Source organism: Manis javanica, chromosome 1, assembly GCF_040802235.1.
Source record: "Manis javanica isolate MJ-LG chromosome 1, MJ_LKY, whole genome shotgun sequence".
In the NCBI taxonomy this organism is placed as follows: domain Eukaryota; kingdom Metazoa; phylum Chordata; class Mammalia; order Pholidota; family Manidae; genus Manis; species Manis javanica.
In genome coordinates this window covers 73,808,792-73,827,050 of record NC_133156.1, presented here as the reverse complement: position 1 = coordinate 73,827,050, position 18,259 = coordinate 73,808,792, and the positions used below count along the sequence as shown (strand labels likewise).

At 35.1% G+C, this 18,259-nt stretch overlaps 1 long non-coding RNA gene across 1 annotated transcript in view; it reads left to right on the top strand.

The window, feature by feature from the left end:
- Nucleotides 1-18,259, top strand: part of LOC108400265 (uncharacterized) — a 1,191,208-nt gene that overhangs the window by 468,069 nt on the left and 704,880 nt on the right. The window contains exon 8 of the long non-coding RNA XR_012130102.1: nt 4,610-4,743. This is a non-coding gene — a long non-coding RNA (uncharacterized lncRNA). The remainder of the gene's footprint in view (nt 1-4,609; nt 4,744-18,259) is intronic.

Genomic DNA, 18,259 nt, shown 5'->3' with positions numbered 1-18,259 from the left:
TAGTTCTAAAATTCATATGGGAATCCCAAAGACCCAGAATAGCCAAAAGAATTCTGAGAAGGAAGGATAAAACTAAGGGAATTACATTCTCCAACTTCAAGCTCTACTACAAAGCCACAGTAATCAGGACAATTTGGTACTGGCACAAGAATAGACCCAAAGATTAAGGGAATGGAATAGAGTCCAGATATAAACCCACACACATATAGCCAATTAATATATGGTAAAGGAGCCATGGATATACAATGGGGAAATGACAGCCTCTTCAATAGCTGGTTTTGGCAAAACTGTAAAGATACATGTAAGAATGAAAGTGGATAACTATTTAACTCCATATACAAAAGTAAACTCAGAATGGATCAAAGACCTGAATGTAAGTCATGAAAACATAAAACTCTTAGAAGAAAACAGGCAAAAAGTTGTTGAATATAAACATGATAATCTTTTTCCTGAACACATCACCTCAGGCAAGGGAAACAAAATAAAAAATGAACTAGTGAAACTACATCAAACTAAAATCTGTTCAGGAAAAGAAACCAGCAGTAAAACAAAAAAGCATCCTACCAAATTGAATAGATTCGTTAATGACATTTCTGATAAAATATCTGATAAGAGGTTAACATCCAAATATGTAAAGAACGCACACGCCTCCACACCCAAAAAGCAAATATCCCAGTTAAAAAATAGGAGTATCTGAAACAGACACTTCTCCAAAGACGAAATTCAGATGGCCAACAGGCACATGAAAAGATGTTCCATATCACTCATTATCAGAGAAATGCAAATTAAAACCTCAATGAGATATCACCTCACACCAGTTAGGATGGCCAACATTGAAAAGACAAGGAGCAACAAATTGTAGTGAGGAGGCAGAGAAAGGAGAACCCTCCTACACTGCTGGTAGGAATGTAAATTAGTTCAACCATTGTGAAAAGCAATATGGAGGTTCCTCAATAAACTAAAAATAGAAATACCATTTGACCCAGAAATTCCACTTTCAGGAATTTACTCAAAGAAAATAAGATCACAGATTCAAAAAGACATATGCACCTCTGTTTGTTTATTGCAGCACTATTTACAATAACCCAGACACAGAAGTAACCTTAGTGTCCATCAGTAGATGAATGGATAAAGAAGAGGTGGTACATATACACAATGGAATATTGTTAAACCATGAGAAGAAAACAAATTCTACCATTTGCAACAACATGGACAGAGCTAGAGGGTATTTTGCTCAGTGCAATAAGCCAGGTGGAGAAAGACAAATATCAAATGATTTCACTCATTGTGGAGTATAATAACAAACCAGAAACTGAAGGAACAAAACAGAAGCAGAATCACAGAACCCAAGAATGGACTAGCAGTTACCAAACGGAAAAGAGGTGGGGAAGGCAGGTGGGAAGTGAAGGAGAAAGGGATTAAGGGGTCTCATGATTAACACACGTAATGTTGGGGGGTCACAGGGAAGGCTGTGTAGCACAAAGAAGACAGTGACTCTATAGGAGATTACTATGCTAATGGACAGTGACTGCAATTGGTTGTCGGTGGGGGGAACTTGACTATATGGGTGAATGTAATAACCACAATTTTGCTCACATGAAACCTTGTATATCAATTATACCTTAATAAAAATAAATAAATAAAAAATATTCAATAAAAACCCCACAGAAAAACAGGAATGCATATATCTTTTCAAATTAGTAATTTTGTTTTCTTTGGTAAATTCCCAGAAGTGGAATTGCTGGGTCATATGGTATTTCTAATTTTAGTTCTTTTGAGAAACCTCCATACTGCTTTTCATAGTGGCTATATCAATTTCCATTCCCACCTGCAGTGTACGAGAGTTCCCTTTTCTCCACATCTTAGCCAATACTTGTTATTTCTTGTCATGTTGATATTAGGCACTCTGACTGGTGTAAGGTGAGATGTCATTGTTTTAATTTGCATTTCCCTAATGTTTACTGATTTGACCATCTTTTCATGTGTCTGTTGGCCATCTGTATATCTTCTTTGGAAAATGTCTGTTTAGCCCATTTTTTAATACATATATTTAAGCATATTTAAATTATATATATTTTAATGTATTTAAAAACAATTTAGCTTTGGACATGAAAAAATCTATATAAATGCCAAATTTTGATTGATTTTAATTTTATTCCTCTCAAATAAAAATTTCCTAAAGCCAGAAAACAGGAAATCATGTCAGCATATTTTTCTCTGACTTCAATTGTTTTAAAATACAAAATCATTAAATAGCTTGAGCAAAATGTGATGACTGTATATTTGATACACTGGTCGGAGAGTTTGTCCTCTATCTTGTATAATATGCCCTCCTATTTAATATAATTGCAATCTTTTATTGTGTTCTGGAGGATGATTTAAAATTTAAATAAGTATGTTTATATTTGTGTGGGAACTTCTTAGACCATTAGATTAAAATCTGCAGATATTTAAGGCATCTAAGTCCAATATTTAAAAAGCCATAATTTAAAACCAGTGGGAAGAATATTTTAAGGGAATAGTTTAGGAAATAATAAAATAGAATGGAAAATTTCTTGATTTTAGTTTGAAAAGTGAGTAACTCTTTTGGAACTAAAGCAGTGAATAGTTAAACAGCCAGAGTGATACTTGTAACAATGAACAGGAAGGTGCTCGATAATTTAGCTTCCTTTTGCAATCTGAGTTCTCTCTTTTGAAGGACTATTACATGGTAATAGCTGTTATTTTATGAAATGTGGCTCAAGCTCCTGAGGATGTTTGTGAAATGTATTATGTAATTATGAATAATCCTAGTTACTGACAGTATCTCTTCATTTTTAGTACTTAAAAGAAAATGTTAATCCATGAAGCCAACCTAACTGATGCAACACACTGCTGAGGATTTATCATTATAGACACTACTCTTGAATACTATCTTTCTCTGCTCTCTACATTGGAGGGCATATTTCCTTAGTATATACAGGTCTTTCATACAAATTATTTCTTTTCTTTAAAAGTTGAAAGACACTGACTGACCTTAAGTATTGAAATATTTTAAGCATGCTTGATTTTATATGTAGGCTTGTTGGTACAGTCAGGAACAAGCTTCCTTTATCAACATTTCCATAATTCACATATACCCTCATAATAAACTATGCCTAAGGATCACTAAGATACATATTTTTTCCAGGAGAGTCTTGTTAGTGTTTTGATTTTTCCTCCTTACTCTATCCTTTCTTCTAATGTCTAGGTGCTTGGTAACTATCAATTAAAGCTTTCTTTCACACTTAGGGTTTATCAAAATTATTTACCTCTCAAGAAAATTGTTGTGTTCTTTTCTTCTATATTTTTTCTAAATATTTTCTACATTTTTCTAAATTTTATACCATTTATATTCTATTATATTTCAAGCTGATAAGGAGACAACATAGTTATTATTGATCTGTTAATTGAACATTTCTATACAAAAATACATTTATAAAAAATAGATGAATCCATTTGGTATTATTTCACATCAAACAATTCCTCAAGATATAATCATTCCAAGATGAAGGCAAAAATAATTTATATAACTCTATATTTATTCAGTCATTTCACAAACATTCTGAGGTAGGTACTTTATACTTGGCACTGTAATATGATGTTCCCTGTTTTGGGGGATAATTTCATACATATTTTAATTTCTGAGGTTCCATACCACAAATGACATGTACATGTTATGTAATGTTTATTTTTTATATCAAATCTAGGGTTGGGTTTAAGGTGAATTTTGTAATTGGTATTGTTGTACAATTGAGGAATTATGGAGTCTGGTACAGACAAGATGGCCCTTTTTTTTTTTTACCTCAAAAGAGATAGTAAATGATTTTTAATTAAATTGATTGACTCAGCAACAGAGAAAACCATAGAGTATTTATGGAAGAACATAGAAAAACGAGTCAAGAAAAAGAGGGGTCAGCTAACTTCTGGAGGTACCATTGCATTTTCAAGGGTAATTAAGGCCAAGTGGGAGGAAGAAATAATGATGAACTTGAGAGAGTATTGTTTGTTCAGGGAAATGAATTATGTAGCATGGTTGATGTGCAGGATTCAAGGAGAAGGGAGGCTGGTTCTCAAGGAGAGCAAGGACCACTTCAGGATAGGCCTCATATGTTAAGCCAAATATTCCTGTTTAAACTTTTGAGAGGGTATAGAATTAGTGACAAGGTATTTACCTTTCTGTGACTCAGTATCCTTATATGAAAAATATGTATAATAATGCTGGCTACCTCATATGGTACTTGCAAGAATAGAAATAATTATATATCTATCTCCCATAAAACTAATGCCTGGCATAGTATGTACTGGGTAGGTGCCTAGTTAACTACTGAAGAATTTAAAGCAGGAAAATGGCACCATATATAAAGTCTCATCTGGAGTACATGTCTTTCTTTATGGTATGTTTGGTATTTCCTTTATCATCCTGGGATTTTCCTGGTTTTCTTAGAATAACAGGGTAAAGTAAGTGAAGAATTGTTTAATCACTAGGAAATTCATTAAAAGTGGTTTAACTCAAATTAAAATTTCAGATCACTTAATTAATATCACTCAAACATTCTTTTTTAAGGATAATTTATCATTTTTTCCACAGTCTGTATTTGGACAGCTATCATAAACATGGCTTGATCAGCTCAATATTCTCCATAAATCTAACAGAAACCAGAGGCTCTTTGGCTGTATCTGTTTCCTGAAGAGAAGACTTCATGCCAAGTTTCTGTGGCAAAGGTCAGTAATTAATAGATACTGTCATACATTTAATAATCCTATGAAATCCTAGATGTTAAACCACAAGTTGGAATCACAGATGTATTTTCCACATGTGTTCTTTTGCACACAGCTTTAGGTGCAGAAACAGATTTCCTAAACATTTCCACGTTTTTCCTTTCAAATGTATCTACTATACAAAAATAAATGTTCTTGTGTTATTTCCACCAATGACACCCTGTTTCTTTCATTTACACACGCTTTCAAGGTAAAATTAGAAGATCAGTAATTGCAAAGATATTGTTTCATTGAATAACAAAGCACAACTGTTAGTGCTTTTCAAAATTATGTGGGAATAAAGATAAAGTCTTCCCTTCCCTGTTCTTTCTTTATATATGACATCGTCCCTGTAGACAGACTCTGGTATTTATTTCCATTAAGATGTTGGATGTTTTCCAAACCATTTTTTATTCACAGTTATATATTGAAAAACAATATTAAAACATTCCACTTAAATAAAGAAATGTTTGGAACTTTCATATAACATGTTTACTGGAAAGTTGGGTGTTGCATATTGAGATGAATGTATGTTTATGTATATATGCTAATTAGAGCAAGAATATGAGTTTACGATTATAAAATGCTCCTTCCCACTCCATTTGTTTCTTATATTTAACTGTAAAAAGAGTACTCGCTATTCATAATACTGGAATTTGAATTGATTCTGCTGAGAATATGGCTAGTGCAGTATAGTTGGTAGAGGTGCTCTGCTGATTTTGTATCTATTGATTGAATAGATTACACTTGTCTAATATCTATATGATATATGATCACAGCTTTGAAATAAAAAAAGGAAAATGATCCAGTCTAATGGAGTTTTAGTAATGTTCTTAAACTGTGGAACTGAAAAGAACCTGACAGATCGTGTAGTCCCCCCGTTTTGGATAGGAGAGGACACTAAGAATTAGGAAGGTGAGGTTGATCACCATTGTTGCTGAAGTGAGGGATACCTACCTCAAATGGAAGGAAGGAGTATTCCCAGTTTGTCCTTTTTCATTTCTCCTTGACGGCCATGATTTTCAACTTAAAAAAAACTCATAAAAGTAATGTGTATATTTCTGTAAAGAAAATGGGCTATTTCTTTTTCACTCTGCATGCTCTAATAGACCATGATTACATACTTTTTCAGCTATGAGGGAGAAGGTGACAAAATTCAAGGATCTTCCAGCTGTACAGCTACTCATCCTTCAATCTTCTCATGTCATTTCTATCAGTTTATAATACACATTTATAGAAGACTTTCATTTGATAGGACTTAGGATAGGACTTAGAATAATTACTTTTTAAAATTAAAGTATTGTTGATATATAATTACATATTGGTTTCAAGTATATAACATAGTTATTCAACAGATATATACATATTAAATCCTCACCTAACTAGTGTAGTTACTATCTGGCAACATGGAAAGATATAACATAATTATTGACTATATTTTCTATGCTATACTTTCATCCCTATGACTATTTTATATTATGATTGAGACTTTGTGCCTGTTTATCCCCTTTACCTATTTCACCCACCTACCTCAACTCCTCTCCAGTAGAAACCACCAGTCACTTCTTAGTGTCTATGAGTCCACTGCTGTTTTGTCCATTTGTTTTGTTTTGTTTTTAGATTCCATAAGTAAGTGAAATCATATGATATTTGTCTTTCTCTACCTGGCTTATTTCACTTATTATAATACCCTGTAGGTCCAATCCATGTTGTCCCAAATGGCAGAATTTCTTTCTTTTTATGGCTGAATATATTCCATAATATATACATACTACATCTTCTTTATCCATTCATCTACTGATGGACATTTTAGTTGCTTCTGTATCTTGGATATTGGAAATAATGTGGCAATAAACATAAAGGTGCATATAACCTTTCGAAACAGAGATTTTGTTTTCTTATGGTAAATTCCTAGAAGTGGAGTTACTGAATCATATTGTATTTCTATTTTTAATTTTTTGAGGAACCACCATACTGCTTTCCACAGTAGCTGCACCAATTTACATTCCCACCAACAGTGTGGCAGGGCTCCGTTTTCTCCACATCCTCATCAACACCTGTTATTTCCTGATTTTTGATAGTGGCCATTCTGACTGGTGTGAGGTGATATCTCATTGTGGTTTTAATTTTCATTTCCCTGATGGTTAGCAAAGTGGAGCATCTTTTCATGTGCCTACTGGCCATCTGTATGTCTTCTTCAAAAAATGTCTGTTTAGGCCTCCTGCTCATTTTTTAGATCAGGTTATTTGTTTTTTTGACGTTGAGTCATATGTGTTCGTTATATATTTTGGATATTAATGCCTTATCAGATGTTTTATTTACAGATATATTCTCCCATACAGTTGGATGCCTTTTTGTTTTGTTGTGGGTTTCCTTTGGTGTAGTCCCACTTGTTTTTTTTTTTGCTTTTCTTTTTCTTGACTAGGGAGGTATGCCCATAAAAAATTACTCATGCTTATGTTCAAGAGATTGCAGCCTGTAGTTTTCTTCTAAGAGTTTTATGGTTTCATGTCTTATATTTACTTCTTTACTCCATTTCAAGTTTAGTTTTGTATGTAGTCTTTGAAAGTAATCCAGAGTCATTCTCTTGCATGTAGTGTCTAAATTTTAAGATTATTTGCTCTAGTTCATTGAAAAATACCATTGATATTTTGATAGGGATTGCACTGAGAATATAAATTGCTTTAAGCAGGGTGGCCATTTCAACAATATTAATATTAATTCTTCCTATCCCTAAGCATTGGATAGACTCCATTTATTACTTTCTTCTTCAGTTTCTTTCATCAATGTCTTATAGTTTTCAGAATACAGGTTTTCACCTCCTTGGTTAGGTTTACTCTTAAGTATTTTACTCTTTTTGATCAAATTATAAATGGAATTTCTATATATAGCATCATGTATCTGTAAATAGTGACAATTTTCCTTCTTCCTTACCAATTTTGATGCCTTTTATCTTTTTTCTTGTCTGGTTGTCATAGCTTGGATTTACAGTACTATTTTGAGTAAGAGTGGTGAAAATGAACATCTTTGCCTTGTTTCTGATCGAAGAGGGAAATCTTTTAGCTTTTCGCTATTGCGTGTGATGTTGGCTGTGGATTTGTCATATATGTCCTCTATTACATTGAAATACATACCCTATTCTCATTTTGTTGACAGTTTTTATCATAAATGGATGTTGAATTTTGTCAAAACCTTTTTCAGCATCTATTGAGATGGTCATGTGGTTTCTAACCTTCTTTTTGTAAACGTGATTTATAACATTGGTTGATTTACAAATATTATACCTTCCTTGTATCCCTGGAATAGATCCTATTTGGTTATGATGTATGATCCTTTTGATGTATTTTTTAATTCAGTTTGCCCATATTTTGTTGAGAATTTTTGTTCTATGTTCACCAGAGATATTGATCTAAAATTTTCTTTTTTTTTTGTTGTCTCTTCATCTGTTTTTGGTGTTAGACTAATATTGGTCTCATAGAATGAGTTTGGAAGTACTCCCTCCTCTTTATTAGCTCCTCTTTAATATTTGGTAGAATTAAGCTGTAAAGCCATCTGGTCCTGGACTTTGGTTTTTTTTTGGAATTTTTTTTTAATAACCAGTTCAATTTTGTTATTGGTAATTGGCCTGTTCAGATTCTTGGTTTCTTCTTGGATCAGTCTTCAAAAGTTGTACTTTTCTAGGACTTTGTACATTTCTTCTAGGTTGTCCCATTTACTGACATAATTTTTCATGGAATTCTCTTATAATTCTTTGTATTTCTGCACTGTCAGTTGTAACTATTCCTTTTTCATTTCTGATTTTGTTCATTTGTATAGTCTCTCTTTTTTTCTTGTTATATCTGGCTAGGGGTTTGTCTATTTTGTTTACCTTTTCAAAGAACCATATCTTGGTTTCATAGATTTTTTTTATATTGTTTTATTCTTCTCTATTTTATTTATTTCTGCTCTAATTTTTATTATGTCCCTCCTTCACTAACTTTGGGTTGTGTTTGTTCTTTTTCTGGTTTCCTTAGTTGTCAGTTTTGATAGTTTATTTGGGATTGTTCTTGTTTGTTGGGGTAGGCCTGTATTGCTATATATTTCCTTCTTAGGACTGCTTTTGCAGGATCCCAAATGTTTTGAACTGTTGTGTTCCTATTTTCATTTGTCTCCATGTATTGTTGGAATTCCTCTTTGATTTGTTTATTTAGAAGCATGTTGTTTAGACTCTGTGTGTTTGTGGGTTTTTTTTCCTTCATGTAATTGATTTCTAGTTTCATTACATTATGATCTGAAAAGATACTTTATACAATTTCAATCTTTTTGGATTTACTGAGGCTTATTTTTGTCTCCTAATATGTGATCTATTCTGGGGACTGTTCCATGTGCACTTGAGAAAGATGTGTATCATGCTGCTTTTGGGTGCAATGTTTCTATATATCTGTCAAGTCCTTCTGGTCTAATGGGTCATTTAACACCTCTATTTCCTTTTTTATTTTCTTACTAGATGATCTCCATTGATGTAAGTGGTGTGTTAAAATACCCTAATATGATTGAGATGCAGTCTGTTTCTCCCTTTAGTTCTGTTAGAATTAGTTTTACGTATGTAGGTGCTCCTATGTTTGGTGCATAGATACTTATAATTGTTTAAATGCTTGTTGGACTTATCCCTTTATCATTATGTAATGTCTTTAGTCTCTTGTTACTTTATTTGTTTTGAAATCTATCTTGTCTGATACAAATATTGCTAGTCTTGCTTTTTTCTCTCTTTTATTTGCATGAAATATCTTTTTCCATTCCTTCACTTTCAGTCTATGTCTTTAGGTCTGAAATTAGTTTCTTGTAGGTGGCATATAGATGGGTCTTGTTTTTTTAATCCATTCTTACCCCGTTTGTCTTTTCATTGATGCATTCAGTCCATTTGCACTTAAGGTAATAATTATTACACTATAAGGTAAGAATATCAAGTGCATTAATTATGCAGTTACTGCCATTTTATTAATTGTTTCCTGGTTGTTTCTGTATTTCCTCTCTGTTCATTTCTTCTTCTCTTATATACTCTTCTCTTGTTTTCTGATGGTTTTCTTCAGTGTTATGATTGATTCATTTTTTTTTAGCATTCTTCTTCTTTTTTCTTGAGAGGGCATCTCTCATATTTATTGATCATATGGTTGTTAACAACAATAAAATACTGTATAGGGGACTCAATGCACAATCATTAATCAACCCCAAGCCTAATTCTCAACGGTCTCCAATCTTCTGAAGCATAACGAACAAGTCTTTACATGGTGAACAAGTTCTTACATAGTGAATAAGTTCTTACATGGTGAACAGTGCAAGGGTATTCATTACAGAAACTTTCAGTTTGGATCATGCATCATGAACTATAAACAATCAGGTCAATTATGATTATTCGTTTGATTTTTATACTTGATTTATATGTGAATCCCACATTTCTCCCTTATTATTATAATTATTGTTAATAAAATGCTGAAGTGGTAGGTAGATGCAAGGTAAAGGTAGAAAACATAGTTTAGTGCTGTAAGAGGGCAAATGTAGATGATCACGTGTGTGCCTATAGAGTAAGTATTAATCCAAGCTAGACAAGGGCAACATAACATCCACAGATGCAGAAGATTTCTCTCAAAACAGGGGCGGTGAGGTTCTAAGCCTCACCTCTGTTGAACCCCAATTTCTCACCTGATGGCCCCCCTGCGACTGTGCCTGTCTTAGGTTGTTCCTCCCTTGAAGAATCTTACCTGTCTCTGGCTAACCAGTCATCTTCCAGGGCCATACAGGGAAATGTAAAGTTGGTAAGTGAGAGAGAAGCAATATTCTTTGAAAAGGTTAGCTTTTTTACTTCTTTGCAGATTTATGCCCTGTGGCTTCTATGCCCAGCATTTGTCTTGAGGTATCTTTACCACTTGGAAGAATTATGATACTCAGTAATTTCGATATGAGGCACGAATTCTACTTAGGGGTTGTAATTATGAAGGAAGAAGAGAAGCTATAGAAGTAGCAGATGGAAGAAAACATGGGAAGATTGATTATTTCTTTGACATATCTTCTTGTAGAGTAACATAAGCATGTATAGGTTTTAAACTACTAATTAAATTGCATACACACATTAACATAATAGGAATACAGCTACATAACCAAAGCAGACCTACAATCACCAGCCATCTCCAGTGAAACCAAAAAAACCAGTTAGGCACCCTAGGCATTTGTGAAAACTTATAAATGATATGATGGATATTGTCTAAATGAATTTGAGTAATTTGAGAAAAATCAGACAAATTAAAAACAACACATTCCTGGGAACTGTTCACATCCCATATGTTCTTTTAACAGTAGATAGTCTATAGTCGCAAGATTTTGGAGTGCTGCAACTTGCACTTCTCCTAATTCTTGGTTGAGTTCCAACAGTATAGATCCAGTCAAACTTGTTGTTTTACTGTATGCACAGGCCAGCTTAGATATCTCCTTCTTCATTCCAATGGCAAGTCCAGGAACCAGTGGGATGAATGCAGCTATAACTGCAACAGCACCGGGATCTTTGCTGAAGTTTTTTGATGATCATTTTCTGGAATGACTCTTCCAGAGAATGTTGACGTTGGAAGTTCTTCTTCATATTGTATTTTAATTCATTTTCTGGGAAGCTAAATTAGGCTTTGATCCTCTGTATAAACACAAACAAACCCTTTGCCCACACTTTGATATGCCCTTTATACCATTGTGAAGAATTTATTGGAGATCACCACACAGGAACTGCTTTTTTTTTTAAGAGAAAGGAATATTATCAGAAAAATGTACTTCCATAGCTGATCATATGACATATTTAAAGCATGCAGTAATTGGTGATTTGCAGTTACTTTTATCCTATGAGGGAGTAATCCTCCTTTTTTTCTTTTTTTTATCTTTTGTTATCATTAATCTACAATTACATGAAGAACATTATGTTTACTAGGTTCTCCCCTATACCAGGTCCCCCCCAACAAACCCCCTTACAGTCACTGTCCATCAGCATAGCAAAATGTTGTGTAATCACTACTTGTCTTCTCTGTGTTGTACAGCCCTCTACTTTCTCCCACCCCCCCATTATGCATGCTAATCATAATACCCCCTTTTTTCTTCCCCCTTATCCCTCTTTCCCCACCCATCCTCCTCAGTCCCTTTCCCTTTGGTACCTGTTAGTCCATTCTTGGGTTCTGTGATTGTGCTGCTGTTTGGTTCCTTCAGTTTTTCCTTTGTTCTTATACTCCACAGATGAGTGAAATCATTTGGTATTTCTCTTTCTCTGCTTGGCTTATTTCACTGAGCATAATACCATCTAGCTCCATCCATGTTGTTGCCATTTTTTAATGGTAGGATTTGTTTTCTTCTTATGGCTGAATAATATTCCATTGTGTATATGTACCACATCTTCTTTATCCATTCATCTACTGATGGACACTTAGGTTGCTTCCAATTCTTGGCTATTGTAAATAGTGCTGCGATAAACATAGGGGTGCATCTGTCTTTTTCAAACTTGAGTGCTGCATTCTTAGGGTAAATTCCTAGGAGTGGAATTCCTGGGTCAAATGGTAAGTCTATTTTGAGAATTTTGAGGGACCTCCATACTGCTTTCCACAATGGTTGAACTGATTTACATTCCCACCAACAGTGTAGGAGGGTTCCCCTTTCTCCACAACCTCGCCAACATTTGTTGTTGTTTGTCTTTTGGATGGTAGCCATCCTTACTGGTGTGCGGTAATACCTCATTGTAGTTTTAATTTGCATTTCTCTGATAATTAGCGATGTGGAGCATCTTTTCATGTGTCTGTTGGCCATCTGTATTTCTTTTTTGGAGAACTGTCTGTTCAGTTCCTCTGCCCATTTTTAAATGGATTATTTGTTTTTTGTTTGTTGAGGTGGGTGAGCTCTTTATGTATTCTGGACGTCAAACCTTTATTGGATCTGTCATTTACAAATATATTCTCCCATACTGTATGGTACCTTTTTTTTCTATTGATGGTGTCCTTTGCTGTACAGAAGCTTTTCAGCTTAATATAGTCCCACTTTTTCATTTTTGCTGTTGTTTTCCTTGCCCAGGGAGATGTGTTCAAGAAGAGGTCACTCATGTTTATGTCTAAGAGATTTTTGCCTATGTTTTTTTCTCAGAGTTTTATGGTTTCATGACTTACATTCAGGTCTTCAATCCATGTTGAATTTACTTTTGTGTATGATGTTAGACAGTGATCCAGTTTCATTCTCTTACATGTAGCTTTCTAGCTTTGCCAGCACCATCTGTTTGAAGAGACTGTCCTTTCACCATTGTATGTCCATGGCTCCTTTATCGAATACTAATTGACCATATATATTTGGGTTAATGTCTGGAGTCTCTAATCAGTTCTACTTGTCTGTATCTCTGTTCTTCTGCCAGTACCAAATTGTCTTGATTACTATGGCTTTGTAGTAGAGCTTGAAGTTGGGGAGTGAGATCCCCACCACTTTATTATTCTTTCTCAGGATTGCTTTGGCTATTCAGGATCTTTGGTGTTTCCATATGAATGTTTGAACTATTTTTTCCAGTTCATTGAAGAATATTGCTGGTAATTTGATAGGGATTGCATCAAATCTGTATATTGCTTTGGGCAGGATGGCCATTTTGACAATATTAATTCTTCCTAGCCAAGAGCATGGGATGAGTTTCCATTTGTTGGTGTCCTCTTTAATTTCTCTTAAGAGTGTCTTATAGTTTTCAGGGTATAGGTTTTTCACTTCTTTGTTTAGGTTTATTCCTAGGTATTTTATTCTTTTTGATGCAATTGTGAATGGAATTGTTTTCCTGTTTTCTCTTTCTGTTGGCTCATTGTTAGTGTATAGGGAAGCCACAGATTTCTGTGTGTTAATTTTGTATCCTGCATCTTTGCTGTATTCCAATATCAGTTCTAGTAGTTTTGGAGTGGAGTCTTTAGGGTTTTTTATGTACAATATCATGTCATCTTCAAATAGTGACAGTTTAACGTCTTCTTTACCCATCTGGATTCCTTGTGTTTCTTTGTTTTATCTAATTGCTGTGGATAGGACCTCCAGTACTATGTTGAATAACAGTTGGGATAGTGGGCATCCCTGTCTTGTTCCTGATCGCAGAGGAAAAGCTTTCAGCTTCTCGCTGTTCAGTATGATATTGGCTGTGGGTTTATCGTATATGGCCTTTATTATGTTGAGGTACTTGCCCTCTATACCCATTTTATCATGAATGGATGTTGAATTTTGTCGAATGCTTTTTTAGCATCTGTGGAGATGATCATGTGATTTTTGTCTTTCTTTTTGTTGATGTGGTGGATGATGTTGATGGATTTTCGAAAGTTATACCATCCTTGCATCCCTGGGATGAATCCCACTTGGTCGTGGTGTATGATACTTGTGATAAATTTTTGAATTCTGTTTGCTAATATTTTATTGAGTATTTTTGCATCTACATTCATCAGGGGTATTGGTGTGTAATTTTCTTTTTTGGTGCGGTCTTTGCCTGGTTTTGGTATTAGGGTGATGTTGGCTTCATAGAATGAGTTTGGGAGTATTCCCTCCTCTTCTATTTTTTGGAACACTTAAAGGAGAATGGGTATTATGCCTTCTCTGTGTGCCTGATAAAATTCCGAGGTAAATCCGTCTGTCCTGGGGGTTTTGGTCTTGGGTAGTTTTTTGATTACCATTTCAATTTCTTTGGTCATAGTTGGTTTGTTTAACTTTTGTGTTTCTTCCTTGGTCAGTCTTGGAAGGTTGTAATTTTCTAGGAAGTTGTCCATTTTTTCTAGGTTTTCCAGCTTGTTGGCATATAGGTTTTCATAGTAGTCTTTAATAATTCTTTGTATTTCTGTGGAGTCTGTCGTGATTTTTCCGTTCTCATTTCTGATTTTGTTGATTTGTGTTGATTCTCTTTTTCTCTTAATAAGTCTGGCTAGAGGGTTGTCTATTTTGTTTATTTTCTCAAAGAACCAGCTCTTGGTTTCATTGACTTTTGCTATTGTTTTATTCTTCTCAATTTTGTTTATTTCTTCTCTGATCTTTATTATGTGCCTCCTTCTGTTGACTTTAGGCCTTATTTGTTCTTTTTCCAGTTTCGATAACTGTGATGTTAGACTATTCATTTGGGATTGTTCTTCCTTCCTCAAGTGTGCCTGGATTGCTATATACTTTCCTCTTAAGACTGCTTTCGCTGCATCCCACCGAAATTGGGGCTTTGTGTTGTTGTTGTTATTTGTTTACATATATTCCTTGATCTCTTTTTTAATTTGTTCATTGATCCATTGATTATTTAGGAGCATGTTGTTAAGCCTCCATGTGTTTGTGAACCTTTTTGTTTTCTTTGTAGAATTTATTTCTCATTTTATACCTTTATGGTATGAAAAGTTGTTTGATAGAATTTCAATCTTTTGGAATTTACTGAGGCTCTTTTTGTGGGCTAGTATGTGGTCTAATCTGGGGAATGTCCCATGTGTACTTGAGAAGAATGTATATCCTGTTTCTTTTGGATGTTGAGTTCTATAGATGTCTATTAGGTCCATCTGTTCCACTGTGTTGTTCAGTGCCTCCGTGTCCTTACTTATTTTCTGTCTGGTGGATCTATCCGTTGGGTTGAATGGCATGTTGAAGTCTCCTAAGATGAATGCATTGCAGTCTATTTCCCCCTTTAGTTCTCTTACTGTTTGTTTCACATATGCTAGTGCTCCTGTGTTGGGTGCATATATATTTAGAATGGTTATATCCTCTTGTTGGACTGAGCCCTTTATCATTATGTAGTGTCCTTCTTTATCACTTGTTACTTTCTTTGTTTTGAAGTCTATTTTGTCTGATATTAGTACTGCAACCCCTGCTTTCTTCTCTCTGTTGTTTGCCTGAAATATGTTTTACCATCCCTTGACTTTTAGTCTGTGCATGTCTTTGGGTTTGAGGTGAGTTTCTTGTAAGCAGCATATAGATGGGTCGTGCTTTTTTATCCATTCTATTACTCTGTGTATTTTGACTGGTGCATTCTGTCCATTCACATTTAGGGTGACTATTGAAAGATATGTACTTATTGCCATTGCAGACTTTAGATTCATGGTTACCAAAGGTTCAAGGTTCCCCTCTTTAGTATCTTACTACCTAACTTAGCTCACTTATTGAGGTGTTATATACACTGTCTGGAGATTCTTTTCTTCTCTCCCTTCTTATTCCTCCTCCTCCATTCTTCATATGTTGTGTGTTTTGTTCTGTGCTCTTTTTAGGAGTGCTCCCATCTAGAGCAGTTCCTGTAAGATGCCCTGTAGAGGTGGTTTGTGGGAGGCATATTCCCTCAACTTTTGCTTGTCTGGGAATTGTTTAATCCCTCCATCATATTTAAATGATAATCATGCTGGATACAGTATCCTTGGTTCAAGGCCCTTCTGTTTCATTGCATTAAATATATCATGCCATTCTCTTCTGGCCTGTAAGGTTTCTGTCAAGAAGTCTGATGATAGCCTGATGGGTTTTCCTTTATAGGTGACCTTTTTCTCTCTAGCTGCCTTTAAAACTCTTTCCTTGTCCTTGATCTTTGCCATTTTAATTATTATGTGTCTTGGTGTTGTCCTCCTTGGGTCCTTTCTGTTTGAAGTTCTGTGTATTTCCGTGGTCTGTTTGATTATTTCCTCCCCCGCGTTGGAGGGGGAGCTGCTGGGATGCTATTTATCTCCGTTAAGGGCCTCCATGCTCCCTGCTGCCCAGGGGGTTAGAGTGCCCAGAGATCCCCAGATTCCCTGCTGCCAGACTAAGTGTCCTGGGACACTTCCATCTGGTTTTGGGGTCCCTGTCCCTTTAAGACTTCCAAAAAGCACTCACACACAAAAAAATTAAGTTAATAATTAAGAAAAAAAAAAGACACTTGCTTTTCTTTGTCCCCAGGCACCGGCCTCAAGTACCTGCTCACAGGTCTTGCCATCCTGTTTCCCTAGTATCCAGGACCCCATGCATGCACTGTGTCTGCGCTCTGGTCCGGATGGCTGGGGCTGGCTGTTCAGCAGTCCTGGGCTCCCTCTCCCTCCCCGCTCCAACTCCTCTCCTCCCGCTGGGAGCTGGGGGGAGGGGTGCTCACGTCCCGGCAGGCTGGGGCTTATATCTTACCCCATTCTCAAGGCGCTGGGTTCTTGCAGGTGTGAATGTGGTCTGGATGTTGTCCTGTGTCCTCTGTTCTCTCTTCTAGGAAGAGTTGTCTTTGTTATATTTTCATAAATATATGTGGTTTTGGGAGGAGATTTCCGCTACTCTACTCACGCCACTGTCTTGGCTCCTGAAGTCTGATTGATTCATTTTTTTAAATTTTTTTGTGGATCGATTATACACTTTGAGTTTGTGATTACCATGACGTTCATAGTTTTCTAAATACATAAAATTGTCTATCTTGAGTTTATAGTTGCTCTATTTCAATCACGATCTTAAAATACTACATTTTTCTTCTTCCTCCTCCACACTATGTATAAGATGTTCCATTCTACTCCTTTTTTGCATTCCTTGACTGATTTTGTCAATATAGTTGATTATACTTGATTATAATGTATCTGATTACAATTCATTTTACTGCTTTTGTTTTTTTTAACTTCATCCTTGCTTGGTGAGTAATTGGCCTACTACCTTTACTCTGAGTTTATTTTCAGTAGTGAAAATGTTTAGGCTTAAGAACATTTCCATCTACAAAAGTTTCTATTACTTTTCCTGTGAGGTCGGTTTAGTGATGGTGAATTCTTTTAAGCTTCATTTATATGGGAAACTGTTAATCTCTCCTTAAATTCTGAATGATACCCTTGCTATGTAGAGAATTCTTGGTTGTAGGATCTTCTGTTTCAACACATTAAATATTTCATGCCATTCCGTTTTGGCCTGTGAAGTTTCTGATGAGAAATTTGTTGATAGCCTTACGGAGTTTCCCTTATAGGGACTGTCTGCTTCTCTCTTGCTGCTTTTAAGATTATATCTTTATCTTTAATCTTTGCCACTATAATTACTACATGTCTTGGTGTTATCTTCTTGGGGTTCACCTTGCTAGGAGCTCTTTGACTTCCAGGACTTGGGTGTCTATTTCCTTCCCAGGAAGTTTTCAGCTATTATTTCTTCAAAGTGACATTCTACTGCTTTTACTCTCTCTTCTCTTTCTGGCACCCTTACTATACAAATATTGTTTCATTTGAAGTTGTTGCACAGCTCTCTTAGTATCTTCTCATTTTTAGAAATCCTTTTTTTCTCTCTTCTCCAGCTTGATTGCTTTCTTGTTCTCTATATTCCATCACATTATTTTCTCTATTTCCAGCAGTCTACTGTTCATTCTCCCTATTGTATTTTTCATTTCATTTATTGTATTCTTTAGCTCTGAGTGGCTCTTCTTCAAATTTTCTCTTTGTTGAAGTTCTCACTAAGATCATCAATTCTTTTCCACAGGTCAGTGAATATCTTTATGAATGTAACTTTGAAATCTTTAAATCTCCATTTTATTTAGGTTTTTCTG